This window comes from Setaria italica, chromosome III (assembly GCF_000263155.2).
Source record: "Setaria italica strain Yugu1 chromosome III, Setaria_italica_v2.0, whole genome shotgun sequence".
NCBI classification, from domain to species: Eukaryota; Viridiplantae; Streptophyta; class Magnoliopsida; order Poales; family Poaceae; genus Setaria; species Setaria italica.
The window spans coordinates 37530685-37547249 of NC_028452.1; positions in this window are offsets into that span (position 1 = coordinate 37530685).

A 16565-nucleotide genomic window follows, 5' to 3' on the forward strand; every position below is an offset into this window, starting at 1 on the left:
CCATTTTTGAAGATTCAGCATGTGTTTTAGAATCACATGTTCTAGGATGAAGTAGGAAAATGGAGGGATTACTTAATTATAGTGATAAAAGCATAACAGTGCTATTTTTGCAATAAATGATATCTAATAGGAATGTGGGCACATTTAGCTGGGATGTACTCCTATTTCAACAGCATCAGTGGGGTGCAGCAGTGCAGCTGATGTAAACAATAGCAGCTATGCAAAAAAGATGACAGAGTACATGCAGGAGCATGAGTGGTATGGGCACCAGCAGCTTTCACCAAGACATGCATGCTCACATTTTAGTGGGTCCTGGTATTGAATTCAAATATTTCTTTTGTTTTTTTTTTGTTTAGCTATCTCAGGGAATCTGAATTTTTAAGAAAAAAAATCAAGAACATGTTCCCGATGTAATATTGAAATTCTTAGTCTGTTTTTCCCCCTTTTGGAGATCATGTCCTTACTCTGTTGTGAGAAAAAGGACTTACCTGCGAAATTGAAAGATCCAGCCTCAGCTCATTAACGGTATCAAATAGCCTCATCCGTAGGCCGCAGCATGGAGGTTTCCTTGATCCAAAGCCGTTGGAGATGACGATTTAGCTCAGCAAACTGGTGGCGGCTGGGATCGTAGGGGTCGTCACGCCAATCCACCTTCTTTAGATTCGGCGCGTCGATGTAGGCCTTAGTGGCTTGAGACACAGAGATCTTTTCCAGAAATGGGTGGTGACCTCTTGCTTGCCCGTGTTTGCGTAGTAGAAGAGAGACACCAGAGATTCCGGAGACATCGCACTCGGCAGCCAGCTTGACTAGTACCACAAGCTTCCGAAGGCGTGGGCACTGCGACGAGACGAGGCGTCCCAGGTCGCGACCATTCAGGGTGGACATTATTTATTACCCGCAGATCGGTCAGCGCCCTGAACGAGCCGCCTAGCGGCAGCCGGAGCACGATATTTGGTCGGAGCAAGAGCTTGATCGAACCCCTGGTCACTGTCCTCCTCGTCCCCTACCATTGGTAAGTAGAAATCTAACCCTGCCCGCGAGGCGCTGGGAGGCGAAGTGCAGCCATCGGGCGATACGGTGCGCGGGGACGTGGCACTCGTCGTGTATGCTCATGTAGATCTCAAGGCGGCCGAGGGTCGGGGCGGAGTAGGCGTTGAGGGCGGTGTCGGCGGAGTCGAGGAAGACCGAGGAGGCCGGCTCAGGACCGTCCTCCGGACGGCCGCAGCTGAGGACGAGCTCGGGCATGTGGGCCCAGACGCGCGCGGTGCCGGCGACGGGAGTGGAGGCTGGTGCGCGCGGCTGCTGCGGTGGATGGGAGGCAGAGGAGGATGCTGTGTAGGAGCTCGTCGGGGAGGCCGCTGATGAGCTCCTCCGCGCCACCGCGGCGGGCGTATAGATGGCCAAACGGGTTGTTCGGCCTGGCCTGGCCTGAGCACCGTTTGGCCCGGCCCATTTAGGCCTGGCACGGCGTGGCTCGAATAATAACTGTGCCGTGCCGTACCAGCCCTCGTGCTAAAGAAGCAGCTCAGGCACAGCACGCTGCCTTCTTAGGTGGGTCGTGCCGGCACGTTGACCTGGCAGGCTTTAACGGTCTCGCCGTGCTCGTGCTAGCCCGCCCCTCATTTTCCTTGCCAGTTTTTCTTCTCGAGATCACCGGAACGGGAATAATGCTCTTGCGCGGCCATCGTTTTCACGTACCATGGCCTCCACCAACACTGCCACCATCAGGGCCCCACTGCGCCTGCTATCCTCCTCCTCCGCCCATCTCACCAAGCCCATCCTTCCCCGCCCTCACTACCTCACCCTCTATTCTCCCATCTCATTCCAGCGTCTCACAGCCCGGCCCGCCGTCTCCCCATCCCTATCCACCACTTCCTCCTCCCCATCAGGCTCCGGCTCCGTAGACCCGTCGGAGCTACCCAGCGCTCCATGACATCATCGGCCTCTTCCAATCCGTTCCTGATGTGCACACCCCGTACAAGCAGCTCCTTGCCTATGCCTTCCAGCTGCCACCAATGGACCCGGTGCTCAAGACCGATTCCAAGCACATCCGAGGGCTGAGAGCGAGGCCCAGGCACGGCCCGTGGTATGGGCCGGACCAGCACGGGCATGACGGTCGCCGTGCCATACCGTGCCTGGACCGGGCCAAAATCCCGCGCCATGGGGCAGCCCATGTGCCACAGACCATATGGCCAACTATAGGTGGGTGTCGGGCAGTTGATGTCTTCTCTATTCAATTTTGAGAAAGGACTGGTCAGCGTGGGCCGTAGGGCTGGGCTTTGTCGAGACATTTTGTTCCTATTGGGCTCAATGCTCATCTGGACCTCTCGCACTGGATTTCCGGAAGGTCCTATATAAATTCCGGAAGTCTGTTAGTTATTGGGCTTCCCGAGTTTGAGATTTGTGCGAAAAGCTTCGTTCATCAGATCTTCCCAACCCTAGGATCCCGTCCGTGCGTTGCCCTCTAGTTCCATGCGCCGCCGACTTTGCTGGCCATCACCGAGGCAAGCGTGACGTGGCCCTGTGGCCTCGAGTCCCCTGCCCACGTGCTTCGCGGCTGTCCCCTAGGGCTGCTCCCATGTACTCATCTGCATCAGGGCATGTACAACGCTTGTCTTTTTGCTGTCTAGAAGATACTTTTTTTGCAAAAAAAAAAAACCTTGACTTAGCCAAGAGACGGACACGCCATCTCTTCGCGAAGAGATGATGGGGGCTCGTGCTCTCAAGTCATATCGCCCGCTCCAGCACCGTTATACAACGGGGGCTCGTACTCCCAAGCTATATTTGGGCCTTGTTTAGTTGGTTAAATTGGGAGATGCAAAATTACTGTGCCAGCACTGTAGCACACTGTAGCGTTTCGTTTGTATTTATGAATTCTTTTCCAAATATTGACTAATTAGGCTCAAAAGATTCATCTCGCAAAATACAACAAAACTGTGCAATTAGTTTTTAATTTCGTCTACATTTAGTACTCCATGCATGTACCGCAAGTTTGATGTGATGGGGAATCTTCTTTTTGCATAGTGTCAAAGTTGGAAGTTGGGAGGTAACTAAACATGGCCTTGATCATCTTGATTTACGAGTCTATACCAGAATTAATTAGCTTACAGATAGTCTAATAGACAACTCATTATATAAGTTGTCTGTATTGCTATCTTTATATGACATAATCGGTACAGACGGGAGGTGTCTAAAGGTACCTTAGCTTAGCTTGTGTGTCGCCACTCGCGCCCTGCCTCCTAGGTACGCCAGACCCGCACGCCACATGCCCGCCCCATGCGCCACCGGTCCCCTGGACACGCTGCCTCAAGAAGAAGCTGCCTCCACCGAGGCTGAAGAAGATATTTTTTTGGAATGCCCATCCTTGTTTGAAAAAAATGTTGAACCCATCCGACCCAACTTTTGGTGGTTAAACGTGGTTGCCCTGCATGTTTGAATGAACGTCAACTGTAGGTGAGCGGCGCGCGTCCGCGTGTAGTGTTTTCTGCGTCCATTTAGGGCTGAACGGTGGCGACCGTTTTGTCCACCGATTAAATGGCGAGCCAATGGTTCAACAGGGTGAGCGTGGGCGCCAACAAACTTACCCCTGATACTACTGAAGTGAATTGATTATGTAGGATATGTTTTTTATGAAACAGGAGGGGATGATTCCCTGCTGGATATATATTATATAGGAAAAATAACACTAGTTTGAGAGGTACAAATCAGGAAACAAAGAAAGAAAATCAAAAAAGATTACAATGAGTGCTCTAGCCATTCCAACATTGGTTGCTTCCAAACCTCTTTTACTCGCAGAACAACCTGAGTAAAAATAATCTTAAACCTTAACATAGCATCTTGAACTGATGGATTAATACCTTTGAATATCCAGTCATTTCTTGCCATCCAAATACACCAACTCATGAGAATTATGATTTCCATAAAAAACGAAACTTGTAGTTGAGTTTTGAAGCTACCGAGGATGGTGTAGGGCTCATCTGTCAACTTAGCAAACAAGCTTATATTGATCCAACATTCCTAGGCAAAATTATGTAGGATATGTTACAGTCTTGAGCTTCTAGGAATGCTCGGACTATGGTAATTTTTACTATTGAGGGGAGTGGTGATGGGATGGCTTAAATTTGCAGGTTGATATTCAACCGTAGACCCGTAATCATTTTATCTCATCGAATCCAAATCGGATGACTATGTCGTTTTTAAGAAACAAAGAGTAAAGTGTAACGCGAACTGAGCGTAGCTTAGCTGGTAAAAGTTCCTTATGGTGGAACCTGCCCACCAGGGTTGGAGACCTCGACTCGGCACTAGTGATCACATTTTTCCTAATTTTATTCCAGAATTTAACCGGTATTTCAATGGTAGGTGACGTGCCCGTCGACAGCAAGGCGCCAGCGGTGATTTCATCAATCTCGAGGATTTGCCGGCTCAGTTTCTCGGAGGTGCTCATAAGATAGAGTTGCATGCGTGTGTTCGTAGGAGAGAGTGTGCACATGTGTATGTGAGCGCCTACATCTTGCACTGGATCGCCCACATGGTGGCCATCGTAGCCTCGGTGGTGTTCATGTAGTTTATCAGTGTTCTCGCGTGCAGTTCCGGATTGACCACGGTGCAACGTCACTTGTCACACCAAATGCGGAGGGTTGGCCAAGAAAACCAGACGTGTTTATTTGAGCTGCAGCTTTTGACATTTTCTGAAAAGCAGTTGCTAGCTTTTTATTTTAAAAAAGCTAACATTAGCTTTTAGAAAATGTGTTTAACTTTTTGAGTTCAAAAAACTATGAAAAGCTCACAAAACCGAACTTTTCCACTTTATGGTTTATTTGAGCTGCAGTTTTGACCTTTTCTGAAAAGCTGTTGTTAACTTTTTTTATTTTAAAAAGCTAACATTAACTTTTAGAAAATGTGTTTAGCCTTTTGAGTTCAAAAAGCTACGAAAACTTCACAAAACTGAATTTTTCAACTTTTCTTATAAACTTTTCAGAAACTGCATGAAGTTCACTATTTTTTGAACTCTTGTCTTTTGGAACCTACCAACTACCAAGAAACTAATAATAGAACCCCCACGCGCCAGGCATAGCAAAGTCATCATCAGGTGGCAGACTCGAGGCCAAACCCGAGAACGCCCTGCTCCGGTTGGTGCACGGGGCATAACAAGTCGTCTTCGAAAACCCACGCCACACTGGTCCTGCTTCAGCTTATTCAGCCCGTTAAGCTAGGCTACCGTTATTCAGCCCGTTAAGCTAGGCTACCGTTACGTCCCGGTGCCATCGCCCGTTAAGATATTTGATACAAGATGCTAAACTTTAGAAGGATCACATCATATATTCGGACGCTAATTAGGAGGACTAAACATGAGCTAATTATAAAACTAACTGCAGAAACCCTGTACTAATTCGCGAGACGAATCTGTTAAACCTAATTAATCCATCATTAGTAAATGATTACTGTAGCACAATATTGTCAAATCATGGACTAATTAGGCTTAATAGATTCGTCTCGCGAATTAGACTCCATCTGTGCAATTAGTTTTGTAATTAGATTATATTTAATACTCCTAATTAGTATCAAACATTCGATGTGACAGTTACTAAAGTTGAGAGTGTATCCAACACTCTCTAAGTCAAAGGTGCTGCTGGTGCAGCCGCACCCGAGACGAGCTAGGCTGGCAATTGCCATTACCTGACGTCAGGCAACCAGTCATGCAGCTGACGCCTGAAGCATGTATACAGGTTGCTGCTGGGTGGGGTGTTCTTAGTACAGGTTGCCATTAGGATTAAAAAAATGACAACTAGAGACTGACCTTGATTGGATGGTGTTTATCGCATCCAATTGACGTGCTAGCCCAAGATTTGTTTACATGTTTTACCATTTTGATATGGCTTACTCCCTCTCCTGTCTGTAAATACTCTGTTTTGGATAAATGGCAGCGTCTCTCAAAAATATGATTTTAACCACTATTTTTATTAGTTTATAAAATGAAACACATATATATGACATAATGAAAGTTCCCTTCAAGGCAACTCTGGCATATGGCTTGTATTTTTTTACAAGTAAATATTATAAAATTTATATATAGTGAAAGCTATAATATTGAAAATTGGAGGGAGTACATAATATTGAAAGCAGAAATCAAATGAATTACCATGAGAAACACTTGGTGTACAGAAAGTCTATTTTTTAAAGTGGAATTTAACAAGTGACAGGGGAATGTAAGGTAGTAGAGAACAAAAAACAACAAAGACAGGGAATCTTGCAAAGTTCCGTGAGTTGCATTCTAAATTTCTTGTGCAGCAGTTTGATGTTTAGCTACATGGTCTCTGAATTGGAAGTAGTTGGTGCTTCTATGGTTGAAATGTTTTGTGCTAGTCGCATAAGCAGTGCGAATCTCCGCTGTCGCAGGTCGTGTCATCACGTGCGTGTCTTTTGTTTGCTAGCACCTCTGGATTTCGACTATGACATTATCACATTATGCAACTTGGACCTCTTTTGAACATTTTGTTTTAAGCCGCCGGAACCCTCTCCACCAAAAGCATCTCCAGCAGATTGCTCATCTTCTACTACCAAAACATCTTCTTTTTCCATCTTCAATAGTTACTTTTACATTTACCGAAATCCAATTCCAATACCTCCACCAACACATGGGGCCCACGCGTCAGACGATTTACTCATTTTTTCCACCCTACCCGTCTCTTCCCCTCTTCCTCCTAGCTCCTCGCATCCACCACCCGCCCGTCCATTTCTCTTCTCTGCTCTAGCATCCGCCGCCCTCCTTTCCTCCCCGCGCCAGTCACACCCGTGCGCTCCTTTCCTCCCCGCATCGACGCTCCCGCTCCTCTTCTCCCCCATGGCTCGCCAGCGGCAGCTCTCAAGTTCCGTCCCGCTCGCAACCAAGGTGTTGATGTCAGATTTTGACACGTATGGAATCGGCGTCAAGGAAGGAAAGGACTGGTCGATGCGGTAGGTTGAGAGGTCGCGATTGGGAATCGGCCGATTGGTGCTATAGTTGGGGATCGGCCGATTGGCATCACAGTGTTTTGGCGGACGGAGTTGGAGATCGGCCAATTGGAAGGCTGGGGCAATTGGGCAAATATGGGCTTAAAGTGGATCAGAGAAAAAAGATAGAGAAAAATTTGTCCGCAGGAGTATAATAACCAACTCCGATATGAGTTGTGTTTGTAAATATTCGTTTTCGTTTAAAATTAGAGATAGATCCTAGTTGGTTAGGAAATTGATTGTAACAGGCTATAAATAGCCATCCTCAGAGATTTGTAGAAACAACATCAATCAATACAAACAAATCTACGTTTTCATCATACTTTACTTTCAAGCCGGCGACTTCGCCAATACTTTTCTTCTTTCACGAGTTTGTACGGGTTGGCAGGACTGCATCGACACGATCTCCGGCCGATTCTGTAAGTTCCGCTTATCAATATCTAAGCTTTAACTTTGGTCGCATCACTGTCGTTTCATTTAGATTTATTCACCAGTTATCGATATTTACTAGAATTATAGGTTTCATCTGTTGTTCTAGTTTTATCACCAGTTATCCAGCTTGAGATTTGAGCTATCGGCTTTGTTATTGTTACTTCTTATTCATTATCATCACATAGCCGATTAGATCTATTTCAAGTGTCGCCTTCGTAGCTTTGTCTAGTTTACTCCAGTAGTTCTCTTCACAATTGCTACATGATCGTCGGCTGTATCATAGCCGATTATCTTTTTATAGCAAATCGGCCGATTTGCTGATACGCTTTCTCGAGATCGGAACCTTAGCCGATCGGAACCCCTGGAATTTGACACGTTTTCTTCCTTGCCAATCAACGGGTCAGATTGGCTAGCACGCCGCGCGAACCGCACCAGGGCGATCACCCGAACAGGAGCTAAGCAGATTCTCCCGAGTCGTGTGTCCGACGCTGAGGGTCAATCGGCTGACTTTTAGCGCCAACACACTTTTGGCACGCCCGGTGGGACCACTTCAACCTCTACCATGTCGAAAGCTGCCAAAATCTTTGAAGATAACGTCATCGAAGTGACGGAAGCAGATCTCAAGGACGACCAGAAAGAAGAGTTGGAAAAGCAAGTAGAACAATACCGGAAAACATGCCTGTAATCTTTCAGTCGTACCAGGAGTGGGGAGACCGTCAAGAAAGCTCCTTTCCCAACTCCCCACCAGATCACCATTGCTGAGGACTCGGGCAAGATGTTCGAGATGGTTCAGCAGTCCGTCTATCAGGCTTTCATCGACCAATCCCCTGTGATGGCCAACATGGTATACAATGCCGTCATCAGCTCCCTGGCCAATGGCGTATCTCAGGGATATCAGGGGCCAGCATATGCCCCGCCCATTACGGCCCCAGTTAGAAGCTTTCCAAGCACATCTCACTCGGCTTCTCAGCCGATGCCAACTCAACATGGAGGACACAATGCTTCACTGACTTCAATGCATCCAGAATATAACGGTGCGCCATGCTTTCAGTCACAAGCGCCACATCAACCTGCTCAGATTTTCTCTGTGCAATCATTGCCATCAAACTCAGTGCCTTGGGGGGCACCATTGACAGCGACTGTTCTAGATCAATCGGCCGGCTATGGAGGCTCTCCGATCTAGGAACAAGTCCAATCGGCCACCCGGCCGACGGTTCCACAGTATCAACCAGCCACGTCAGAAATCGGCAGGGGGGCAGACGCTGCTGAGGTACTCCGAAGTGCGGCGCCGATGATACTATACGATGAGGTGGCCGGTTCGCCGCGCCATCAATTGTTAAACACCCAGGCGGTTACGTTACCACAGAATCCACTGCACGCTTCGATTCATCACCCGGTCATCCCACCACCGATCCACCAACATGTGCCAATTTCCCAGCCAGTAATTCATTAGCAGCAAGTGGACTGGACGGCAAGGATAGAGGAGATAATTCAAGATCAATTTGGGTTGAAGCCGAAGGTACAAACCTACACATACAAAACGCCGTACCCACTTGCTTACGATCTACTGCCGTTTCCCCATCGGTACAAAGTCCCCAACTTCACCAAATTTTTAGGACTGGACGACACCTCAACTGTGGAGCACGTAAACAGATTCATCATCCAGTGCGGAGAAGCCGCCACACAAGATGCTCTGCGGGTACGTTTGTTCTCATCATCCCTGTCCGGGTCGGCTTTCCAGTGGTTCACTACACTGCCACCCAATTCCATCGTCACTTGGGCCGATCTGGAAAAGCAATTCCACAAGTACTTCTACGCGGGAGTCCACAAGATGAAACTCTCATATCTGACCAGCCTCAGGCAGAGGAGCGACGAGCCAGTAACCAATTATGTGCAGAGGTTTAGAGAGATCAGAAACAAATGGTACACCCTAGTCCTGACTGACGCACAGTTGGCCGATATCGCCTTCCAAGGTCTCCCGCCACATATCAAAGATAAGTACGCTTCCTAGGAGTTTGAGAGTCTGAGTCATATCGTTCACCGTTTGGCCGGTCAAGAAGTACGCCCCTTTGATCAGCGGAGAAATTTCCAAAAGAAGGTAACATACCTGGAGGGATCTAAATCTGAGGAGGAAGCGGAAATCGGCCTAGCAGAGTGGGTTAAAGGAAAGAAGCCGATATCGTGTCCGTTCAGGAAAAAGGAGCCAGAGGCGTTCGGGTTTGACATGTCTAAGGCTGACAAGATTTTCGACCTACTTCTCCAAGAGGGGCAAATCAAACTCTCACCTTATCATACGATCCCATCGGCTGAGCAGCTAAAAAAGATGAAGTATTGCAAATGGCATAATGCCACGTCCCACGACACAAATGAGTGCAAGATCTTCCGTCTGCAGATACAGTCGGCCATTGAGCAGGGCAGACTCAAATTTGAGGTCCCGACGAAGCCACTAAAGCCGATGAAGATCGATCAACATCCCTTTCCCACTAACATGGTTGACACGGGAAGGAACGCACTTCAAACCAAAGTGCTGATGTCAGAATCGGCCAAGAAAAGCAGAGCTGTCGATCCCAAAAATCAGGCCACGGCTGAAGATATCAAGGGTAAGAAACGGGTTGACGACGAGGGCGAAGGATCGGAAAGGCCGCGTAGACCTATCACCTCCCAATTCTTACTGAACAAATATCAATGGCAGCAGGAAAGCTCGAGATATCGCAAAGAAATAGTGAGACAACACGAAGATCATTGGCGATGCCCGTTCTTCATCCACTGTTGGGAAACTAACCTCAGGTTGCCATCGGCCGATAATTGCCCAGAATGTAGCGGTCCATATCGCGACAGTTGCCCGTTCAAAAGGTCTCGCTCTAGGGACAGAGGATCAGAGCTAATCAGCAGAAACTGACACGAGCAAGAGGATCGGCGCCTTTTAGTGCGTGATCGGCTGGAGGGCAGAGTTGATCGATATGATCGGCCAAGGGACAGACGCGAGCAATATGATAGGCCGGGGGGTAGACCTGACCAGCACGACCGACCGGGGGCAGAGTCAGCGCACACGATCGGCTAGAGGAGATGGCCGATGCTCGGGTGTCAGATGAAAATCCCCTAGGATGGGAACCGGACTGGGAACGTGCCAAACTGCCGGCCAAATTGGTGAACCCCAGGTGGTGCCCTGATGGATTGATCAAATCCCAAAAATGAAGGATCCAACGCCTGCGCCAATGGGAACAACAGGAAGAAGAGCAGAGGCAGATGGTGGATAAGAGGGATGACAGGTCTCGAGTCTGGCGCCCCAAAAGAAACAACAATGAGGAAGATGGCAACCAAGAAACGGCAGCTGATGTCAGCATGGTGTTCATCTTGCCGATGGAGTTCATGGCTCCCGCCGATCGGCACGACACGACGAAGATGGAGGAGCAGATGGCGCAATTGGCTTTGGAGCCAATGACAGCCACTTTTGAGAAATCAGAAGATACATCTCAAGGCTCTGTTCCTCAAAGGACACGTCGATGGACGACCTGTCACCAGGTTATTGGTAGATGGGGGCGCTGCAGTCAACATCATGCCATAGGCCATGTTCCGAAAACTGGGCAAAAGTGACGAAGATCTGACCAAGACGGACATGATGCTCAAGGACTTCGAAGGCAACGTGTCCCCCGCCTGCGGAGCACTCTGCATCAACCTCACCATCGGCAGTAAGACCCTTCCCACTACTTTCTTTATTATTAACAGCAAAGGGTCCTACAATATGTTGCTCGGGCACGATTGGATACACACGAATTGCTGCGTCCCATCTACAATGCATCAATGCCTCGTACAATAGGTCGGCGACAACATCGAGGTAGTCACCGCCGATTCTGCCTACAGTGTTGCTGCGGTCGATACGCAGCAATGGAGTTGCGAACACGTCAAGTGCATATCCGGAAGAACTTGGGACACCGACTTCTTTAAAGTGTCCGATTTTGGCCTACAGCCGATCCGAGCAGTCAGCTCTAAAGATTCAGATTAGATGGATCAGTTCGTCCAAGAAGATGGGAAGCTGGGGCACTAGTTTACGTCGGCCGATTCATTAGAGATGATAGATTTAGGTAATGGTACCAAACCAAGTCCGACATACATTAGTGCTAACTTGGATCCCGAATATAAGTGTAAATTGACAAATTTATTAAAAGAGTTTAAAGATTGTTTTGCTTGGGAATACCATGAGATGCCTGGTCTAGACCGGTCCATTGTTGAACACTGGTTGCCTATAAAACCAGGATAACGGCCGTATCAGCAGCCAGCACGACGATGCAATCCTAAGATCCTACCTGATATAAAGGCCGAGATTACAAAACTGATTGAAGCAAAATTTATTCGGTAGTGCCGTTACGCCGAGTGGATTTCTAATGTTGTGCCCATATACAAGAAAAATGGAAATCTGCGCGTATGCATTAACTTTAGAAACCTTAATCAGGCTACGTCGATGGATGGGTATCCAATGCCGACAGCTGATGTGTTGATAGATGCTGCCGTAGGACATAAAGTCATCAGTTTCATGGACGGTAATGCTGGGTACAATCAAATATTAATGGCTGAAGAAGATATTTCGAAAACGGTTTTCAGGTGTTTGGGCCACCTCGGTTAATTCGAGTAGGTAGTAATGACCTTTGGGTTAAAGAACGCCGGCGCTACATATCAGCGGGCTATGAATTACATCTTCCACAAGCTCATTGGCGTCCTGGTGGAAATTTACATTGACGATGTTGTAGTCAAATCAAAAGGGCATCAAGAGCATCTGGCCGATCTACGAGAAGTGTTGGAATGCATGAGGAAGCACGGGTTGAAAATGAACCCGAACAAGTGCGCGTTCGGCGTATCGGCCAGGCAATTTCTAGAATTCATGGTCCATGAACGTGGGATAGAAGTCAACCGGAAAATCATAGCGGCCATCAATAAGGTCGTGGCCCCACAGAATAAAACTGAGTTGTAGTCCCTAATCGGTAAGGTCAACTTTATCAGAAGATTCATATCCAACATGTCCGGGCGTATACAAGCCTTCACACCGTTATTAAAATTGAAGCCCGACCAGGAATTCGTATGGGGAGAAGAGCAACGAAAGGCGTGGGATGACATCAAGCAATATCTGATTTCGCAACCTGTATTAGTCCCGCCACAAGCTGACCGTTCAGACTATACTTATCGGCCGATGAGCGGGCTATTGGATCAGCGCTGGTAGAGGAGTTCGATGGAAAGGAACGGGTAATATACTATGTTAGCAGAAGACTTTTGGACGCTGAGACAAGATACTCCCCAGTAGATCGGCTGTGCCTATGTCTATGTTTCTCATGTACCAAGCTCAGGCACTACCTGTTAACGACAGAGTGCATAGTCGTATGTAAGGATGACGTGGTAAAGTACATGATGTCATTGCTGATTCTGAAAGAACGAATCGAAAAGTGGATCCTAGCTCTGTCAGAGTTTGACCTAAGGTACGAATCGGCCAAAGCTGTCAAGGGTCAAGTCATGGCCGATTTCGTGGCTCAACATTGCAGACCAGAAATCGCTGTCGTTGAACCGGTTCCATGGACCCTATACTTCGATGATTCTTCCTGTGGGTCCGGGTCAGGAATTGGCATCGTCCTCATAGCCCCTCGGGGGGCAAGTTATGATTTCTCTCTGCCGATAGAAGCATCCGCCACCAATAATTAGGCAGAATACCGAGCCGTCCTAAAGGGCATTCAATTATTGAGAGAGATCAAAGCTAACACCGTGGAGATTTTTGGGGATTCCATGCTCATCGTAGACCAATTAACGGGAAGATCTAAATGCAAAGATGATGTCATGAGAATTTACTACGAGGATTGCCTCCAACTTTTGAAGGAATTCAAGTCCGCGATTATTGAGCATATTCCCATAAATTATAATGAAGAGGCCAATAGGCTTGCCCAACACGCGTCTGGGTATTGGCCGATTCAAGGCACCATGACTTTGGAACTCGCGGCCGACGATTGGCGAAAGGAAATCGCCGATTACTTAAAGGACCCGTCCAAGAAAGTGGATCGGCGAGTACGTTTTCAGGCCACAAAGTATGTACTACTCGAAGATGATTTGTTTTACCGAATGATTGATGGAGTTCCACTCAAATGCCTGGGGACGAAAGAGGCAAAGATCCCAATGGGAGAAATCCATGAAGGCGTGTGCAGAGCTCACCAATCGGCTCATTAAATGAAGTGGATGATCAGGAATAACCGATATTATTGGCTGACGATACTCGAAGACTACTTTAAATATTATAAAGGGTGTCAGGACTACCCGTGCAACGTGCGCCAGCATCGGCTATGAATCCGATAATCAAACCATGGCCGTTCAGGGGTTGAGGGATAGACCTCATCAGGAAGATTTATCCTCCATCAAGCAAGGAACATAAATTCATAATAGTAGCCACTGACTACTTTACCAAATGGGTGGAGGCAATCCCATTGAAGGCCGTGACATCGGCTGCTATGGTCGATTTCGTAAGAGACCACATTGTGTATCATTTCGGCATCCCTCAAACCATCACAACTGACCAAGGGACGATGTTCACTTCAGGAGAGTTCGAGGAGTTCACTGCCAATATGGGAATCAAATTACTGAATTCTTCTTCATATTATGCTCAAGCCAACGGTCAAGCCGAATCATCCAACAAGGGGATAATTAAGTTGATCAAAAGGAAGATCGAGGAACAACCTAAAAAGTGGCACTTGTGTTTGACCGAGGCTTTATGGGCTTACAGGATGGCCTGCCACGGGGCCACTAAGATATCTCCTTATCAATTGGTGTACGGTCACGAGGCAGTGTTGCCTTGGGAATTAACGACGAGGTCAAGACACACATCGCTTCAAGATCAGTTGACGGCAGATAACTATTCCTTACTCATGAAAGGAGAGCTCGATGATTTGGCAGGTCAGTGATTGAGGGCCCGAATCAGCATTGAGGAGAATAAAAAGAGAGTGTCCAGGTGGTACGACAAGAAAGTCAAAGTCAAGCAATTCTCCCAAGGAGACTTGGTTTGGAAGTTGGTGCTGCCGATTGGGTCTAAAGATCCCAAATTCGGTAAATGGTCGCCCACTTGGGAAGGACCGTATAAAATCGGTCGATGCACTCCGGGAAACGCATACATATTGGAGACGATCGAAGGATAGGAGTTCACAAGGGCCTTGAACGAGAGGTACTTAAAAAGGTACTATCCTAGTATATGGGTCGGTGCATAACTAGTTACGAAGTATATCAAAATGGCACGGCCAGCTCCTACTAGATCTTATAGCCGGTGCAAAGATGACATCGCCTTGAGAACAAAACATTCGTTCGAGTTGGCCGATTGATTATTCGGTACGAACGATGGGGTACATGGCCGACGCGGTACAAGTCACCCTTAGAACAAAAGTACCAACACATCTGTTAACCATGTTTTTTCTTAAGCTCCCTCTCTACCCGACCTAATTCTATCAAGAGGCGGATGCTCCTTTCCTCTAGATCCTTCATCGCGGCCTCAGCCTCAACTTGGCGTGGAAGAGGGTGGCTCCGATCTAGCGATGGTTGAGATGTTCCCACTGTGGCGTCTTCTAGGGCGACTGGGCGAGGGAGTGGATGACTCCTTTCGATTGGCGGCCGCCTGGAGCAGTTGGCGTCAATGTGATCCCAGATCCTCTAGACTTCAGCAGGGACGTGATCCCTAAGTTCTTCGCGATGGGCTCGGATCAAGTCTTTGTCCTCCTGCGACAACGGTTCATCGGAGTGCATGATCTCAATCGCCCCAGTTCAAGGCTAAGGCATCTCGGCTGAAAAAATTGATAACCACTCGATGTTAGACTGGTCAAAATGTCAGACCGGGGAATGGAGGGCATAGGAAGATCTCGCACCTGGTTAACGGAGAAGGAGGAAAAGGAGGAGGATGAAGAAGACATCCTGGCGAATAGTCTGGTGGTATGAACTGCTAGAGGAGAAGAAGATGAGCAAGGCGGATGCCCTTGGAAACCGTTCGGGGTCCCGTACTTATAGAAAGAAAAGGGGCGAGAGTTTGGTAAGACGCGTCCCATCAGAAGAAAAAAGGGTAATAAATGAAAGGCCGCCATGAAGGACAGGTCAAGGCTGGATTCGCACGTCAAACGGTCAAGAGACATTAATGTTTTTACAGAGCAGCCAACACTTTTACAGTTCATCCAAGGAGGGCATTCATGGCCGCAATCGCTCGTTGCCTAACTTGATCGGCCGAATCTAAAACTCGCTGGTCATCATCGGTCGATCCCGGGACTTCTGGCAGATGGCGATGGAGTCTGATTGCTTCGTGGGCCAGGCTTTGTCTCTCTTGCTTCAGTTCGGCGATGACAGAGGGGAGATCTTGGAGTCTCTTCTCTTCGATGGCTATGTCCTTCATCACCTGCTCCATCTCCTTGGTGAGCTCTGCCTTTGGACGCTTGAGGCAATCTATAGCACCAACAATACTCGGGCGGGAATTTTCAAAGAAGTTGATCCGGTGATGTACCTCTTGGGCTCGGTGCTTGTAAGAGTCTTCCTCCTCACGAGCTTTAGCTAGCTTGGCGCGATTCGACATGTAGCGCAAAGCCCTGAACACCGGGATCCGCATTGATTCAATATATGCGGCTGGCGCCAGGGCTTCTTCCGCCTCCTCTGGGACTCGGCCGCTGACATCACTGAAGAGCTGCCGAATCGGCGAGGCATCCTCCACCAATCGGCTGATGTCTTCTTGGAGGAGGATCCGTATGCTCTCAAGTTTGGCACGGATGTCATCAGGGATTGAGCTCAGGGTGACCTGACGTGAAGCAACCTCCTCATCATCAGAAAGCGCGACCGCGAAAGAGAAGAGGCTGTTATTGGGAGTATCTTGTTCTTGCGAATAATGAGCATCGGTTAGCCGATGGTAATAAGGAAATCGGATGATTTGGGTGATGAGTCTCTTACCTCTTTGAAGCGGATTTCATCTGCTTGCATCGGCGGGAGTACTGCCCTTGATTCGGGAACTGGTGCGGCTGGCTCATCAGAGGAGGAGGATTCGATGATTATTGGTATTTTGCTCGGACCGGCCTCCTGAAAAGGTACGAGGAGCAAGTTCTTATGAGTATAATACAAATGGTTAGATCTGATGAGATGTGGTGATTGTCGTACCT